Here is an 18,724-nt window from a genome sequence, read left to right on the forward strand (position 1 = left end):
CCCCAGCAGCAGCTGATGCGACTAGCCCAGGGGCTGCCTGAGCTGCTCATGCGGCCCCCAGGCAGGCACACCAGCCGCTGCAGAAGTCATGGATGTTCCAGAAAGGCACAGAATCTGGGCCCTCTGTGACAAACACGGAGCGTTAATGATAAATAATGAAGAGGACAAGTCAATGATACAGAGCGATCTGGACAACTTGGAAAGCTGGGCACAAGCTAACAATATGCATTTCATGAGGTCAAGTGTGAAGTTATATAGCTAGTAACAAAGAAAGTAGCCCACACTTACAGGAAGGAGGACTCTATTCTAAGAAGTAGTGACTCCAAAAAAGGCATGGGGTTCTTGGTAGTTAATCAGCTGACCTTAAGCTCACAGCATGATGCAGGAGCCAAAAGGGCTAATGCAATCCATTGATGTATAAACAGGGGGATATTGAATAGAAGTGGAGAGGTTTTCATCTTTGTATTTGGCACTGTATTTGGTATTTTAGATATTTGTCCTTATCTGTGCAGGCACTATCCTTTCTTGGATATCTGCATCTAGCTCATTGTGCTTACTATCATAATTTAAAATATCTGTTTAACAATTTCTTCTGAATAGGCTTCATGAATCACTCATTACCCCAAGTGCATTGGCAACTTTTGAACATGCCTCTCCCCTAAATGGAAGAAATTATTTGAAAAGAAAGGTTGAAATCCTACCAAGAAAGATCTTATTAAAGACTATTTGGCTTGCTGATGTTTAAACATTAACCACCACAATAAACAGATATTGTACATCAGAAAACAATAGATTGCATTAGTATTTAAAATGCCAAATAATTCCAGTGCTAACCACTTGTGTTAATGCTAATTTAGCATTACAATGTATGCATTCAGATTAGAAACATGTTGTGTTGTAAATGACAGTGTACAAACACTTCAACATGATAAATGAAATCCCTAGTGGCTTTCAGTCATTTCTCAGTAAGAAGTTTCTATAATCATAGGTTCCTATGTTCCTGTAATTTCACCAGTCATTGCACCCAAATTTCCTCATTTTTCCTCCCTACAAACTCTTCATTAGAACATTAATCTGTGAAGAATACTTACCAAAAACAATCTAACATTGCATGGAAATTGTTATTAAGACATGACAACAAGACCTTTGTTTGCTAAAAGAGGAATTCAGAGTTCTTATGGAAAAAAATCACTAAAATTCCCCACTCTCCCTTTTGGTATTTCATAGTACTCATTTTCAGTCAGTTCTATTTGGCTCTGAGTAACATATAGTATATGTAATTTAAAACAAGTTAATAGTGTATGGCAACTGCCAAGGCCTGAGGGCATGCCAATTGCCCAACAGAGTTAGTTTAAAATCTACAGTAGAGAACTCTTCACAATATAAGATGCAGGTGGTCTTACTAAATATATAAGATAGATGAACACATCTTTTATGTATTTTCTAAAGGTCAATGTTGAGTGACAACAGACCTATAGTTTAGGTCTTGTAAACACATCACAAAAAGGTTTAGCAGACCTATTTATTAGAGCTGGCTGGAAAATGGAAATCCTTTCAAGGGGAAAAATTGTGTTTTGGGGAAAAAAATAATCCCAAATTTGGACAAAGTCAAAAAACACAAAATATTTTGTGGCAAGTGATTCCTGGGGTTGAGGTGGAGGGTTGGGGTGGGGTCTGTATTTAGAAGACCAGAAACAGATTTTCTTTTCTTTTCTTTTTTTTAAATTCCCTTTTTGCAAAAATCAAAATTTTGCACTGGAAAATTTTCTATCAGAAAATCATTCAGATAGAAAATTCCCTAAAAACGTTGCCATCTATCCTTACAGCTAACTCACATCAATCTACTTACATGGCCTCCAATATGCAGAATCTGAACACCTCGTTCTTTTAAAAAATAGAAACCATCACTAAGATAAGGCAATAGCAAAATTGGGTTATGCAAGCGGTGTAGATTTTGGGGCCTTGTAAGTCACTTTTTGGTTGGAGCAGAAATCAGTGACAGAGTCAGTGTATTTTCCAGTAAACCTGTACCCAAGTCTTGTTTAGTTGAACGAAGGTGGTCATAAACCACCTTCTTGCAATAACCTCAATTAAGGCTCCATTGCTCAGTCACCAAGAAACAGCTATTTCCTATACTTTGTCTTTCCAGGATTCTTATTCTTGACACATTGTTTTGTTTTTCCTATCTCAACCCCTGGGTTTTATCCCTGGAAATCCCTTACTGCAAAACTGCACACAAGGTCTCAAAAGGTGGCCTAGCAATACAGTTGCTCCGCAACAAAAGAGAACACAAACACACACGTTTGACTGTCCATCCAGACAAAGGACAGCACTTTAATCCACACAATCCCTTTATTGACTGTATGTATGGCTACTGCATGGCATAATTCTTTCTATGGAGAGTTTAATCCTGAGAGCTCAGACACTGAGGAGTCAAAACATTCATGACATTAGTAGTACCTTTTTTGCCATAACACTGCTTTAGTTAGGCAGGTCCAGCTCCCATTCAATTCAAAGAAAGTTAAATCAAAGTATCTGAAGGCAGAACCAGGTCCCAAGTTCTAAGAAGTTCACAAAAGGCTGGAAACAATTTATTTTTCTACATACAAATCATTGCCTTACTTTTCCCTTTTGCATAAACTTGATACTATCTCTGAACCCTCTGTTACTGACAGAACTCTTTTCAGAGGGGTAGCCATGTTAGTCTGTATCAGCAAAAACAACAAGGAGTCTTTGTGGCACCTTAGAGACTAACACATTTATTTGGACATAGTGGCCGGGTGATCCCGGGTTGGTTTTGGTCTGATAAATGCATGCATCTCTGGAGGTCAGAACCCTGTTCTTAATATAACCTCCCTAAAGCATTGACTGCAAGGTTTTTGGAATTAGGAGTGAAAATAGATGCAGCTGTGCAATAGAAAATACAAAGCTCCATTTGAGTCAGTGTTACACAAAAAAGAAACCAATCTACTGTCTTGGTGGATACATGGACCATCAGAGGAAGCCTTTTCAACCACATACTTTTTGTCCACTTAATAATTCCCCGTGGTTAGCACAACTGATAGATATTATTTTAGGAAATAAATCATACCCAACAATTAAAAGACAGACAAGGACTATTATCTTTATCTTCGCTTGGTCTCTATGTTTTTTTGGAATAAAGGACAGCACACTTTTCATTATTTAAAGTAGATAATGTTCTGCACAATTGGAAATTATCACTTTGAAGGTAACCAAGATAAATTAAACTACATACAGCTCACAGGACAAAGAAGTATGCCCTATCACTAAGTCACTTGTCTTTGAGCAAGAGAAAGTCAAAGGAACAAACAAAAACCCCCATACCAAGGCAAGATGAGAAAAGATACAAAGAAAATATTCTGAGTACATATTGGTTTCAGAAATTCGCTATCAGAAAAAAGTTGCTTGGTTTATTCTCCTTTCATGTAAATTAAAATAATTTGAATCCAATTATTTACTAATAACCTCCTAGAGTGACCCATATAGTGTATTGATTTGACAAACATGATGTAAGAGGTCACAATGAATTTTGACATCTAGTTAGCTCCTCTTTATTTATTTGCAGAAAAAGTGCTCTCTCATCCACAACAATATTTGTCTGGTCTTAACCCACATGGTACAACTGCATATAAATTGAAGCTGCAACCACAAATCTAAGTTGTACTTGTGCTTTCATAAAGGTCTTTTCTACAGTTCTGCTCTCAGTCCTGGTCAGAGGTGACTGAAAATGGAGCAGATAAAAATCAGAGAAAATTGACCAAATATATTTTTTAAGTGAAGATTCAGGTTGGTTCCTATTTTACTGAATCAGTTCACCCAGCAATAGGATTCCATTAGCACTGTACTTAAAACTGTGAATTCATTTGGAACTAATTAGTGAATTATGAATAGAAATATTTGTCTTAAAAAAAGTCATTAGCCATTTCCCACCTGATCAAACCATACACTTCTCTGTTTTGATAAGTAAGCAAATGATATAGTTTCAAAAACACGTAAAGTCTGTCCAATCAAATCCAAACATACTCTTTTTAATACTCATCTTGAATACCACTATATTTTTTAAGGCAAACTTATTATTATGTAGAGCCCAACTACCTTTGGTTGTGGCCAAGATAGCTTGACTTGACTCACAAAGATACAGGACATTGCAAACTGGTTCTGGTTTTTTTTTGTTTTTTTGGCGCTCTTGTAAAATAGATCCTTACCTATTAAGAGAATACTGGCATGTGCAGCACATAGAAGTATTTTATTCTTTGTAAGATCAGATACACGGCATGATAATTTTCTTTTGTCACTGAAAATGTTATATTATTGTGGCATGTAAGGTTTCTTATGAAAAAAATAGCCCCCCTCCCATCTGTGTATAATGTATTGTATAGGATAATAAAATCCACACATGTACCTGATTAAGTATTTAATATCTAATTATTGACAAATTCTGGGTCAAAGTAATTAAATAGAGGAGAAAAATTCACAAGTGTAGTCCTACTATTAGTTCCGTTGTTTAAGCAACAGACATCTTGTTATAGCACTTAACAAGTTCAAAGTATTTTACTGATTAATCATCTCAGCCCGTCAGATAGTTTATTATTCTTTTTTCTCAGATGGAGAAACAGAAACAGCGATCAAATGATTTTTGCAAGGCCACACAGGTAGTCATTGATATACGTAGAATTAATATCCAAGAGTTCCTGACTCCTAATCCTGTGCTGATTTCTCTAGATGAGTGTTTTCCAAACCAGAGGATGGTGTAGGATGCAAAGAACTAGCTGGGGTGAAAAACGGAGTGCAATTGTTCTTCAAAGCTTGTTTTTCTTTTTTTAAAATAAAACCTGTAGACCTTATTGTTGTGAAGAAAACCCTCTGCAGCCAAAGTAAAGAGGCACCACATTTTTTCTTTTAATTAGAAAAAGTAGACAGGGTGAGAACAGTGGGAGCCTCATGGGGAGGGGTCAGTGCAGTGGGGGGGAAATGGTTGAAAACAACTGGTGACAAAATAATTCTCATACTTCTCCTAAAAATAAGAATTTATACACACACAGAAAAATGGGCCAGAATATCTTAATTTGATGTAAACCAGGAGTAGCTCCATTGAATTACACTGGCGCAGGTACAGCCAAGTGAGAAATCTTGATCTATTTATATTAAAAATGTACATTCCCAAAGATACATCCTTCCCCATGGCATCATTCCCGTGACTGTGTCAGAGATATCTAACCTGTGTCTAACTGCGTCTTTATTACCTCAGGAAGTCTCCTAAAGAATGTTCTGGAGGAGCCACTGGCTGAAAGGGTGTAGCAGCATAGCTCCTGAGGATAACCCAGGTAATGTAGAGCAGGGTTAGGGAGCAAAACAGAGGCACTGGGCTTTTGCTGATACTCCAGGAGGTGCTGGATTTCCACCTAATCTTGGGATATCCACAGGTTCAGAGAGCCAACCCCCTACCTTCTCTGGTGGGAGGTAAATCTTGTGAGGTTAACAGCAGAGTTCTCAGTGATATTTGTTCTTTGTCCCTGGTTTTCCATTGGGATGGAGTGGGATGACATGGCCCTTAGTCACCTAACAGGAATCTGGCATATTCTCATTTCAGTGAAAAGTAGAATTACAGTCTGTTTCCAGGAAATTCCAGAGCTGGGAAGTTACTTTACAGAGCAAGGGCTCTGTGACCTAGCTTAAGAATTCATATTTATATAGCAGTTTACTGACATTTTTGATTGATATCAAGTTTAGGACACTTCTTGCTTAGGTTCAGAGGCTGTTTTGGAAGAAATATACTGGGCCTACTCATATAAACCTTACCAGAGCTTAAAATCTATTGATGTCAGTGGGAGTTTTGAGTGTAGAGATTTGGGCCCCCACAGCTTACAGCTGGTTGAAGGTAGAAGAAACTGGCCCACTTTTGTTTTGGGATAAAATGAGATCCTCTATCAATGCTTGTTTATGTGGACACAGAAAAAAAATTAGATGCACACAGCCATAGTACAGTTAAATGCAGAGGCTGAAACTGTATTAAAACCCTTAACCAATGGGAACCATTCCCCTCAACTACCCTGTAGGGCTGTTAGAGTGTGGATTTAATCTGGGCATCAATGGCCCTGCATTCCACAAATGTGAGGGTAGGTATATGGGCACTGTCCCTGCTATGCCCTCAGGCCTGCATAGGGACCCTACCTGGAAGCCAGAGACCAAACTTGTTGCTTCCTAAGGTAGAAGAGATGAAATGACGGGAGCTTGAAACATGTGACTTGGAGGCTCATGCCCAAAGAGACAATTGAGTTACAGTGACCTTGCATTGGACCATTTTTAATACACCAACCACAACAATACTGCAATAAGGGTAATTTAAATCCCCAAACAAGACTCTGGATATCAGATGGAAGGTGGAAAACAATCACACATCCTGTTGTCATATGGGGAAAAAACAGCAACAAAGAGAAGCAGCCCGCAACCTTGGCAGTCATTTGGCCCATCATGCTCCCTCCTCCACTTTGGTCCAATCGCAGCAGGAGTGGACAGGGCAGAATCCAGCACTCCATGCCATGTGAGATAGCACAAGGAATTGCCATGGCTATAGGAGTCACATCTCTATAGAATCATCTACACATGTTAGAATGTATCTGTCTTTCAAACACAGTCCCTTTGCTCAATACATCCTGTTTTAAGAATCTTACCTTTGTACATATCCCAAAAACTTATATAACTTTTTTTTGGAGAGAACCCAGTTTCGAAACAATAGTATTCAGCACCTGCTGTGTATACAGATTTGTATTTCCATTAACTAATTAAATCTCTCATGCTCTCAGAGATGACCAAATACCACCCCCATTTTACAGATGGGGAAGTGCACAGAGTGTGTAAGGGTATGTCTACACTACAAGAGTAGTTCGATTTAACTTAGGTTGAATTTGTGGATTCGACCTTATGAAGTCGAATTTGTGTATCCACACTAAGGACACTAATTCGACGTTGTGAGTCCACACTAACGGGGCAAGCATCGACATTGGAAGCGGTGCATTCTGGGCAGCTATCCCACAGTTCCCGCAGTCCCCACTTCCCATTGGAATGCTGGGTAGAGCCCCCAATGCCTGCTGGGGGAAAAATGTGTCGAGGGTGGTTATGGGTAACTGTCGTCATTCAACCGTCACTCCCGCCCTCCCTCCCTGAAAGCGCCGGCGGGAAATCTGTTAGCGCACTTTTCTGGTCAGTGACAGCGTGGACGCCACAGCACTGCGAGCATGGAGCCCGCTGCGATCATCGCTGCACTTATGGCCGTTGTCAACTCCTCGCACCTTATTGTCCACCTCTTCCACAGTCAGCTGCTGAGAAATCGGGCGAGGAGGCTCCGGCAGCGCGGTGAGGACATGAAGTGTCAGAGTGGCACAGACCTCTCACAAAGCACGGGATCCGCGCGCGAGATCATGGTGGCAATGGGTCACGTTCATGCTCTGGAACGGCGATTCTGGGCCCGGGAAACAAGCACGGACTGGTGGGACCGCATAGTGCTGCAGGTCTGGGATGAATCACAGTGGCTGCGAAACTTCAGGATGCGTAAGGGCACTTTCCTTGAACTCTGTGACTTGCTGGCCCCTGCCCTGAAGCGCCAGGACACCCGCATGCGAGCAGCCCTGAGTGTGCAGAAGCGAGTGGCCATAGCCCTCTGGAAACTTGCCACGCCAGACAGCTACCGGTCAGTAGCGAACCACTTTGGCGTGGGCAAATCTACCGTGGGGGTTGCTGTGATGCAAGTAGCCCACGCAATCATTGAGCTACTGCTCTCAAAGGTAGTGACCCTGTGAAACGTCCAGGTCATCATAGATGGCTTCGCCGCGATGGGATTCCCAAACTGCGGTGGGGCTATAGATGGGACTCACATCCCTATCCTGGGACCGGCCCACCAGGCCAGCCAGTATATTAACCGAAAGGGCTACTTTTCAATGGTGCTGCAAGCACTGGTGGACCATAGGGGACGTTTTACCAACATCTACTTCGGGTGGCCGGGCAAGGTTCATGACGCGCGCGTTTTCAAGAACTCTTGTCTGTTTAGACGCCTGCAGGAAGGTAGTTTCTTCCCGGACCACAAAATAACTGTTGGGGATGTGGAGATGCTTACATGATCCTCGGGGACCCAGCCTACCCGCTAATGCCCTGGCTCATGAAGCCCTATACAGGCGCCTTGGACAGTGACAAGGAGCTCTTCAACTACCGGCTGAGCAAGTGCAGAATGGTGGTGGAGTGTGCTTTCGGACGTCTCAAGGGGAGATGGAGGAGCTTACTGACTCGCTCGGATCTCAGCGTAACCAATATCCCCATTGTTATTGCAGCTTGCTGTGTGCTCCACAATCTCTGTGAGAGCAAGGGGGAGACCTTTATGGCGGGATGAGAGGTTGAGGCAAATCGCCTGGCTGCTGATTACGCTCAGCCAGACACCCGTGCGATTAGAAGAGCCCAGCGGGAAGTGCTGTGCATCCGGGAGGCTTTGAAAGCTAGGTTCCTCAGAGAGCAGGGTAACCTATGACTGTCCAGTCTCTTTACAGAGAAGCTGAACCTGCCCCTGTTTCAGTTACTATTAACTTTTTTCAGCGGTTACATACCCCGTTCACCAGGTTTCCCCCCTTCCAACAGACGTTTAAAAATAAAGTTATTGGAAAATTGTTAATTAACAAAGTTTTCTTTACTAACGAATTCGCGTTAAAGGGTTCAAACAGGGACGCAGACTGTGGTGGGTACGGTGTGCAGTGATGTACAGACCGCTTCTACACTCGAGGAATGACAGGCTCCTGCTCCTACAGCGGTCTCTGGGGGGAGGACGGTTATAGGAGGGTGTGCAGGAAGGGGTGGGTTTGCAGGAAGGGGTGAGGGGTGTGTGGGAAGGGTGAGTAGGTGTAGGGGGATGATGGCTCTGGCTGGGGCTCAGGGCATCAGAGAGGCTCATGGCTAGGGTGGAAGGGCATGGTAAGGGCAGCCTGCCTTGCCATTTGTGGATGCCAGGCGCTCGGACCCTGGGGCAGCATACACCTCCCAGACTGACCTGGGGCAGCAGACACCTCCCAGAGTGACCCGGGTGCCTAGTGACTGCACTCTGTGTGTGACCTGCTGTTGATCCTGCCCCCATGTCTGTACCCTGGTAATGGTGGCTGTCCTATGCAATTAACAAACCCCTCCCCCCCTTCACACAAAGTCTTCTGCAAAGAAACATGACGGAAACAGTAATTAACAGCAAACTATTTTTAATACTCAACTACACAGTAGGGGGATGAAACTGGGATTTGGGATTGGGTGAGCCAGGAAGGCAAGCAATTCTCATACTTTAGGGAATGAGAGCTGTTTGGTACATGAGCGCTCTGCTGGGGTGGAGTGACAGTTTATACGGCCTCTGGCGCCCCTCCTTCTTGTTATTTTGGGTGAGGGGGGGACAGGACTTTGTGGCGGGGGAGGGCAGTTGCAGATACAGTTCAGGGGGGCTCTCTCCTCCTGCCTGCGGTCCTGCAGAACATCCACAAGGCGCCGGAGCGTGTCCGTTTGCTCCCTCATTAGGCCAAGCAGCGTTTGAGTCGCCTGCTGGTCTTCCTGCCGCCACCTGCCTCGGCTCTGGAGAAGGCCATCAGTTCAGCGAACATCTCGTCCTGAGTCTTTTTCTTTCGCCGCCTAATCTGCGCCAGCCTCTGTGAGGGGGATGCCGGGGCAGGTCGGGAAACAGCCGCAGCTGTGTGATGGGAAAAAGGAAGTGATTTCCTTGCAAAGATACATGTTTGTGAACACTGAACACAGTCTAGTCTGTCTCTGGTAACAAGACCATACACGGCACCTATCTCATGCGCTCTCAGGACAAGTTCAAATTTTCGGCATTCGCTTTCATTGCCTGGGGTCTTGCACTGGAGATCAGACAAGCGGGGCAGGACAGCAGAATCCGTGTAGCAGCCAGGCCTGGTAAGCCGTAAACTTTAGGCTGCTTAAAAGTTAATGTACAGCAGTGCCCTCCTGCTTCAGGCAATCTGGAAAGCATAAACTCTGACCCTGTTCCACCCCCTCGCGGCTGTCCCCGGGAAAGATCCCTGTATGCTTCCCCTCTGCAGCCTCCACCACGTGGCTGTTAAACGATGCTTATTGTTATGCAAAGGAAAAGTGAAGCATTCCCAATAGTAACATTACACTAATTCCCCTAATTAGATGCAGCAGTCGCCGAGCGAGATCACCCTGAGGCGGGTCACTAAGAGAGACAGAGAGCGCATGCTGCGTGAAACCCTGCACAGACCAGGGCCCTATGCTGCCATGCTCGTGGAGGCAATGCTCCCACTGTATGTGAGGATAGCCTGGCACGGAAGAGTGTGCTTCCACGGAGCACCCAATAAGGCACCTCTCCCCAGGAACCTCCTGCGGAGGCTTTTCGAGTACCTCCACGAGAGCTTCGTGGAACTCTCCCAAGAGGATTTCTGTTCTATCCCCATAAACATTGACCTTCTTTTCATATAGTTTTTATTCCTGTTTTTTTAAAAATAAATGTTTACATGTTTATAGCACTTACCGACTGATCCTTCCCCTGATTCAGAGTCCGGGTTAACGGCCGGGGAGGGTTGGTAGGGGATCTCCGTGAGGGTGATGAAGAGATCCTGGCTGTCGGGGAAAGCAGCATTGTAAGCGCTGTCGCCTGCCTCGTCCTCCACAAACCCTTCCTCATCTTCCCCATCCGCGAACATCGCCGAGGAACTGCCCGTCAACACTATCCCATCCTCAGAGTCCACGGTCACTGGTGGGGCAGTGGTGGCAGACGCACCGAGAATGGCATGCAGTGCCTCGTAGAAGCGGCATGTCTGGGGCTGGGCTCCAGAGCGTCCGTTTGCCGCTTTGATTTTTTGATAGCCTTGTCTCAGGTCCTTGATTTTCACGCGGCACTGCGTTGCATCCCGGCTGTATCCTCTGAGTGCCATGGCTTTGGAGACCTTCTCGTAGGTCTTTGCATTCCGTTTTTTGGAGCGCAGCTCCGAAAGCACAGACTCATCGCCCCACACAGCGATCAGATCCAAGACTTCCCGGTCAGTCCATGCTGGGGCCCTCTTTCTACTCAGATTGCATGGACCCCTCTCCCGGAGAGCTCTGCATCGTTGCCGGTGCTGCTGAGCTCGCCACGATGTCCAACCAGGAATTGAGATTCAAACTGGCCAGACAGGAAAAGGAATTCAAATTTTCCCGGGGCTTTTCCTGTATGGCTGATCAGAACATCTGAGCTCGGACAGCTGTCCAGAGCGTCAACTCAGTGGTGCACTGTGGGATAGCTCACGGAGCTACTAAGGTCGATTTCCGTCCACACATAGGCTAACTCGACATAGCCATGTCGAATTTAGCACTACTCCCCTCGTCAGGGTGGAGTACCGAATTCGAACTAAAGAGCCCTCTATGTCGAACTAATTAGCTTCCTGGTGTGGACGGTTGCACAGTTAAATCGAATTAACGCTGCTAAATTCGACATAAACTCCTAGTGTAGACCAGGCCTAAGTGACCTGTCTAAAACCACATAGTCATTCAGTAGTAAAGCTAGGATTTTAACTCTGATGCTTCTGGCTCCCAATTCTATGCTTAATTCACTGGAACATGCTCTGCCATTCAAATTACATTCACGTGTCCCAGGGCCAATGAGTGTGTGTGGGGGGGAAGCTGGTACAAATTACCGGGGCCCGGTGGTCCAGAAGGAGGCCCGGGGCCCGGCTTCGTCAGTCCTGTTTAGCCGGTCCGCCCTTCCTGTGGGGCCCGAAAAATTTTTTTCACTGGGACCCGAACCCGCTCTTGGCGGCCCTGCGTGTCCCTTACATACTCCACACATCTATTTTCAGCTGCATCATATAATATATTAGTAGAGGCCGTTGCCTTAGGTTATACAATAAGATGCACATGGAAAAGTCATTCCAAAATTTTAAGCTTAGATATTTATAGATTTTCTGCCTCAGGTAATAAACAGATTTGTGCTATTAAAATGAAACCTGCAATCCAAATGAGCAGGCTCATTTATTAGGCTACAAAGGAACAATCCTGAATTCTAATTCAGTTGATTTACAGTTTTATTTAATCTGCATGATAATGACAGATTACTTCTGATGAACAGAGGGGTGATCACTCTTCTTTTCCCTGTATTTCCCATTTTTAGACTTGATTATTTCTAACCTCTGTGCCCTGTTTTCACTTAACATATTAATTTGTTAATTAGAGGTTGACTCAACATGAGAACTAAAATGTATCAAGTGCTACAAGATCTGACCTCTAGACTTTTTCAATAGCAAAAAAAGAGATGTGAATCTTTCTTTTCTCATGGCAAAATATGCCCTATAAATTGTCACATATCAGCAAAGTGAGACTGCAATTATTACTTTCTTGTCATTTGTACAGCTGGATAATTAAGGGGGCTCAAAAGGCAGGGGTTTGAAAGTGGCATATAATTCGACTGCTGCAAATTGTCACATCCAAGTTCTTATTTTAGGATCAGTTTTGAAATGCATTGGGTGGATTTTCATGCATTTACACATACACACAAACGGAAGGTAATAGCAACTTCTCCAATATGGCTTAAAGAACATGAAATTGGCATCCATCAGCATAGTTTACTTGCTGTTGTGTGAGAAACTTTCTGATGTATGAGAGGAATATGTGCAAATTGCAGAGAATTGAAGAGTCTGGAAAAAAGAAAGAATCTATCTATCTTCAAACAAAATCAGGCCAACTTATTAATACAGATAAATTAGAAGGATTTTGAAAACTATGGAGACTACAGTTAAACCTGTCTCAGGAGAGTTGTAAATTACAAAATCTGAATTTACAAAGCAGATAACATATACACTGACCTTGGGAAAAATATGACTAGAGCTAACATGCCTCATAAAATACAATTTTGAATGCATGAATCAAAGTTAACACTGAAATGATAAAGATGTTTGTACTGTTCCTTTTAAGGACAATTTGAATGAAAACGGGAGGGACAAATTCTACTGTCAGATATGCCAGTGTAAATCTAGAATAACTTCAACAATTTGAGGAATTATTTAAAAAAAAAGGAGAGAGTTCAAAAGATATAGCTTGGATACAAATGTTTACAGTCTTTAAACACCAAGGAAGGAGAGGAAATAGTTAGCAAATGTAACTAGAAGTAATGGGATGAAACTAAGAAAGGGAAAAATTATACTGAATATCACATGTAAGTTCCTGAGAGTGAGATCCTTTAGCTTACGCAATAATCTCCCAAGAAAAGTCTCAGAAGTCCCATCAACTAGCACATTTAAAAATCAGACTGGACACAACAAATGGAACAATACTGCATTGTAAAGGAGCTAGGAGGCTGGCAGGGCTTTTTAAGGTATTTACAATATGGGCTAATGGAATATGAAAGTGGAAACAATGCAGGAAAAATGAAATGTGATCATTTCCAACTGAAAATTTTGACTAAATTGATATGTTCACGTATAACATTTTGATTTAGTCAACTCAGCATTTTCTGATGAAAAACTGTTCTTTTGGAAAGTTCTAGTTATTATCTAATTAGACCTCATTCAGACATAAAAGGAGCCAATTTTCTATCATACGAAGGTGGCAACAGTGTAGTTTGCAGATGTGCATTTAAAACGAAAAATGCTAACAATACACTTGCCCTTACACGTAAAATATCTGAAGGGAAACAGATATTTGTTAAGCAAGATATTTGTTTAACTAGGAAACCAAACATATTCAATTTTAACCTCTCATTTCTAACTACACACACAAGTTGTAAGTTACAAAATGAATAGTAATATTCTGTGGTAAAATGTAGTACCATATCTCTGACTAGTACAATCCAAATTCAATTACCTGTTCTTTATTTAGACAGTGGAAGCTTTACAAAGGTAATGAGCATCACTTCAAGTTTTAGGAGCTAAATTATTTTCTTTCCTTAAATCTGTTTCTGAACTGTCATATACAGTGGGCTTTTCTCATTTGCCTCTATCTGTTCTGAAATTAATGAAGAGTTAGAGGCAAATAACGAATTGTCATATATACCTTATCCTGTTTGACCTTAAGAGAAGCATATCTGATAACAGAAAACACCAAAGGGAATATAACACAATGATTTTCCTAAAACAAAACACAACAATCAGAAGCAGCTCTGAGACACCACTCCAACATTTAGGTGTTTTTTTCTAAAAAGAAATCCCTATCTCCATTGCCTCTGATCACCTTACAAGAAAACAGACACATGTAGTCTGTTGTAAGCTGGTTCTCTGTAGCTTTACCAATGGCAGAGAAGAATGTTTGGCATTTAGTATTAGGTGTTGCATCTCACTGATGTTTTGGGAAAGAGAAGACAGCGGGAGATTGTCTTGTATTTAGACTTGAAGACAGATTTGTGATCATTCTTATCTCTTGAAGGAGTTTCATAGCTAAAGGTCAATCACAGAAGAGCTCTGTCTTCATGTCAACTCTTATGAAACTTACCTTTGTTGTGGACAACTCAACTGTCCCTGGTTATAAAGAAAGAAGTGGTCCTTTAGGTAGTTTGGACTCACTTGGTTCAGATATGTGAAGATTAGTACCATGCCCTTGTGAACTCAAATTTGTATTAATTTGGGATTGGGGCAAGGGAGAGAGATGCCTCCAGCCTCTGGTGCTGCTTAGTAAATGGGCTGCTGCATTCTGGAGCAAACAGGCACATTTTCAGTTGTTACATTTTCTTTCCCAATATAGGGTGTCACAGTCAGGTCAGAGTAACTCAAGTGAGGAATGAATGCTCCTACAGTGTTATTGAGGATTTTAACAATGTATCATTTGTCAAGTGTGGCATGAGGTGATAAATTTAATTTTCCTGAATAGTGAGAGTGGCCAAAATCCCCTGATATATCTTTTGAAAATGATCCTGGAGCAATATTCTGTCCTTCTAGCCACAAAAACATGTTGGCTGACAACAGAAAGAAAAATCTCCTGTCAGATATCTGAGACTTATTCTGCATAGATTAAACAAGAAGGGCTCCAAGAAAAGTTGAGGGAAAGAGAAAGTCAGTCAGAAAGAGACAGGGAAAGAGATTTAAAAAGACTCAGATTTTTAATAATATATAGGGAAAGAACAGAGCTCCTGTTCTAAGGGAAAGAATAGAATTACAGGGGTGAAATCCTGCCACATTAAAGTTGATGTGAATTTTGCCATTGGAATCAGAATTGCACCCCAGAAGTTTCCATTTCTGCAAGAACAGACAACACATTTATCTATGGTGATTTCAGGTAAAGTTATCTTAAATATACATTATAAAAGCTATACAGACTTCATTTTACTGAAAAGTTGTTACTCAAATTTAGCTACTTTAAGCAGGTTTAAAACAAACAACACACAGTCAAACTGTGGAACTCTTTGCCAGAAGATATTGTGAAGGCCAAGACTATAACAGGGTTCAAAAAAGAACTAGATAAATTCATGGAGGATAGGTCCATCAATGGCTATTAGCCAGGATGGGCAGGGATTGTGTCCCTAGCCTCTGTTTGCCAGAAGCTGGTAATGAGTGACAGGGAATGGATCACTTGATGACCTGTTCATTCCCTCTGGGGCACCTGGCATTGGCCACTGTCAGAAAATAGAATACTGGGCTAGACAGACCTTTGGTCTGACCCAGTATGGCCGTTCTTATGTTCTTAATGTTTTCAATCTTATTGTCTTTAATTTTATCATTAATCTCAGGTCTTGTATGTTAGAATCAAATTTTACATGTACTACTGAAATACCTCAGATTCATTTTTTAACATTATTTCAAATAAACACCAAACTTAAACTTAAAAGAAAATCTACAGATTCTGTGCTGTCACATTTTTGGCTATAGTTTGTTGTGTAACAACTCATAGGTAATTGTTTGTGTGGGATGACAATATAAGTGTCTTTTCCTCAATGCAGAACATATGGCTTCTTAAACTACAGATTCATACAGAAAACTAGATACTCACTTGCCTATTAAGAATCCTGAATCAGTACATCATGTTATAAAAATTTTCTGTGTGCGATTTCAAATTACTTCATGATTTTTAAGCAGAACACCCAATTATAAAGTCAGAACCAATTAGGAGTTCTGCCTAAATACTAGTGGGATGATAAAGTCATGCATGAAATAATTTTAAATTTACAGTTCTGCATAAATCTGGAGCATATAGGTTTGTCAAAAATATGTTTGTCCATGTAAACTCAGCAACAATTTGTAACGTAGGTTCTGGAATTGAAGAACTCAATCTTTCCGACATGAGCTTGTTCACTTATCAACAACAAATCTCTGAGGATAATAGCATCTTACTATTTCTGTAACATTTCAAGCTTCCTTCAAGCAATAGCCCACTGTAAATATTGAAATGTAGTTGCTTTTTATGACTTTCGTCTCTCTCCTTTGCCAAACCTCAGGGAATTAAATAGCGTTCCTTCCCTCATCCTCCTACATATATCTAAAGAGGATACTTGGCTTTCATTAGGTTATGGTCCAAAATCTCAACTGTATTCCTAAATCCTTACTTAATAGTAAGAAAATTCTCAGGATTCCGTTACAATGACCGCACTGGTACCACAACTATAAGCGGGGCTGGGAGGGGACAATTTGTCTGTGTGGCTGAATGAAGGGAACAGTGTTTTACGGCTGGGGCAGAGAGAGGTCAAACTGCTGCAAAAGGGGACAAGGGGTGACACTGACTCATTTCAAGGAATATGAATGGGTAGAAGAGTTTAAAAGGGGCAGCCCATGTGGTGAAACCCCTTTTCACATGGAGCCGGCTGAGGCAGCACCCACCTTCCCTCCTCTTTAGGTGGTGAAATACCAAGTTTGGTTTAGACCTGCTATGGGCATTGCACTAGCCCATTTTTAGGGGGACTAGGAAGGAATTTTTCCCTTACCACCAGATTGGCCTAGGTCAGGGGTGGCCAACCTGAGCCTGAGAAGGGGCCAGAATTTACCAATGTACATTTTCAAAGAGTCAGAGTAACACGTCAGCAGCCCCCCCTATCAGCACCCCCCTCTGCTCCCAGAGCCTCCCTGCCCCACTGAGCAGTGCCTCCTCCTCCTTCCCTGCACCTCCCAATTAGCTGTTTTGTGGCGTGCAGGAGGCTCTTGTGGGGGAGGAGTGAGGGCATGGCAGTCTCAGGGGAAGGGGTCGAGAGGGGGCAGGGCCTGCAGCAGAGCCAGGGGTTGAGCAGTGAGTACCCCCCGGCACATTGGAAAGTTGGCGCCTGTAGTTCCAGCCATATATTAACATCTGAAGAGCTGCATGTGGCTCCGAAGCCACAGGTTGGCCACCCCTGGCCTAGGTGGAGTTGAGGTTTTTTCACCTTCCCCACAGCAGGTTCGGGAAAGGCTTTGTTGACATGTGGCATGAAGGGAGTTAGGCTATATGTGATTATAAGTGTGGGGCAGATGTCGAGTGCAGGTACCCCATAGGAAAGTTATACAGTGACCGGATAAATGACCTAGTGAAGGACTTAAGAAGGAGGTGTTGGTTAAAGGAACGGAATGGGGTGTGCATGTTGGGGCTTGGGGCTCTTATGCTTGGTACAGTAGGGAGACAACCTTCCTTTCTTATAGCCCACCTTAACCCTCCTACAAGGAAGGGCCCAGCAATGGATTGGCTGGGGGACCTGGATGTAAAAAGAGAGGGGCTGGTGGAAGCCCCCTGGGAAGTTACTGAATGAACATGGGGTTACCTGCATTGTACACTTTAATCTGCTGGGTTGTCCCACATAGCTCATAATAAAAGTTGCAGCCTGATTAAAACCATATCAAATGTCTCCTGTCCTTTCAATATAGCAGGAAAATGGCTCATTCATTTTGGGCCTCATTTTTCACTACCTGGCACTTTGTATAGTAATTTAAACTTGTACAAAACGAGTACAAAGAGGGTGTAAAATGCTACCAAAATCATATCATGCTGTATCCACTTTGTACTGGTGTAAATGACTACACAAAATGCAAGAGAGTGGAAAGTCAGTCAGTCTCTTTAATGTCTTGCAATTAGAACTAGAGATTACTTGTTCAATTTCTTAGTTATTAATGAATCAATAACATAATGGCTAAAATTAAATGCTGCAACTTTTCAAAAACATTTGCAAAATTAACGATTTAGCCAAGAGTATTGCATGCTATAACAAGGCTTGGAAGGATTCGATTTTTTTGGTAACTACTGCTAAAAGTTGATTTCCCTAAGTACGCACAAACTGATGGAACAATATTTCCATTTATCATCAAAATTTACAGATAGGCAAAATAAAACTCTAAAGTAGCATTTTTTATTATGTAAGAATAGTTATTCTGTCTGTTTTGACACCAAATGTAATTTCTGATGTCATTGTCTCACCCCCACCCCCATAATTTCCAGCGACTGTAAAACTTCAAATAGATAAAAATAGAAAATGCTTAAAAACAAACATTCAATATTATCCGTCAAAATTACAAACAAAAAGCAAATCAAATTGTGCCCAACCTAGTTATAACTGGACACAATATTACTTCAAACTATGAGACAACAGCTTCCTCGGTAATTGATTTGTCTGCTACAAGTTCTTTTCAATCTATTTTGTCAGAATATGTGAATCTTTGTGTGACTTAAAGCAATTCAATATATTAACCCCCTGCTTTTAAATGATCTTCTCATCTGTCTTCCTGTAATGATTGAATAAATTAAAATATAACCAATCACAAAAAAAGCATATCTACTTAGAATTAAGAAAAATGAAAAA

General features: G+C 42.1%; 1 protein-coding gene across 6 annotated transcripts in view; it reads right to left on the bottom strand.

Moving 5' to 3' along the window:
- CACNB2 (calcium voltage-gated channel auxiliary subunit beta 2) overlaps window positions 1–18,724 on the bottom strand; it is a 424,293-nt gene that overhangs the window by 173,655 nt on the left and 231,914 nt on the right. The gene's annotated exons all lie outside the window — the stretch shown is intronic.

This window comes from Mauremys reevesii, linkage group 2, assembly GCF_016161935.1.
Source record: "Mauremys reevesii isolate NIE-2019 linkage group 2, ASM1616193v1, whole genome shotgun sequence".
Classification (NCBI taxonomy): Eukaryota; Metazoa; Chordata; order Testudines; family Geoemydidae; genus Mauremys; species Mauremys reevesii.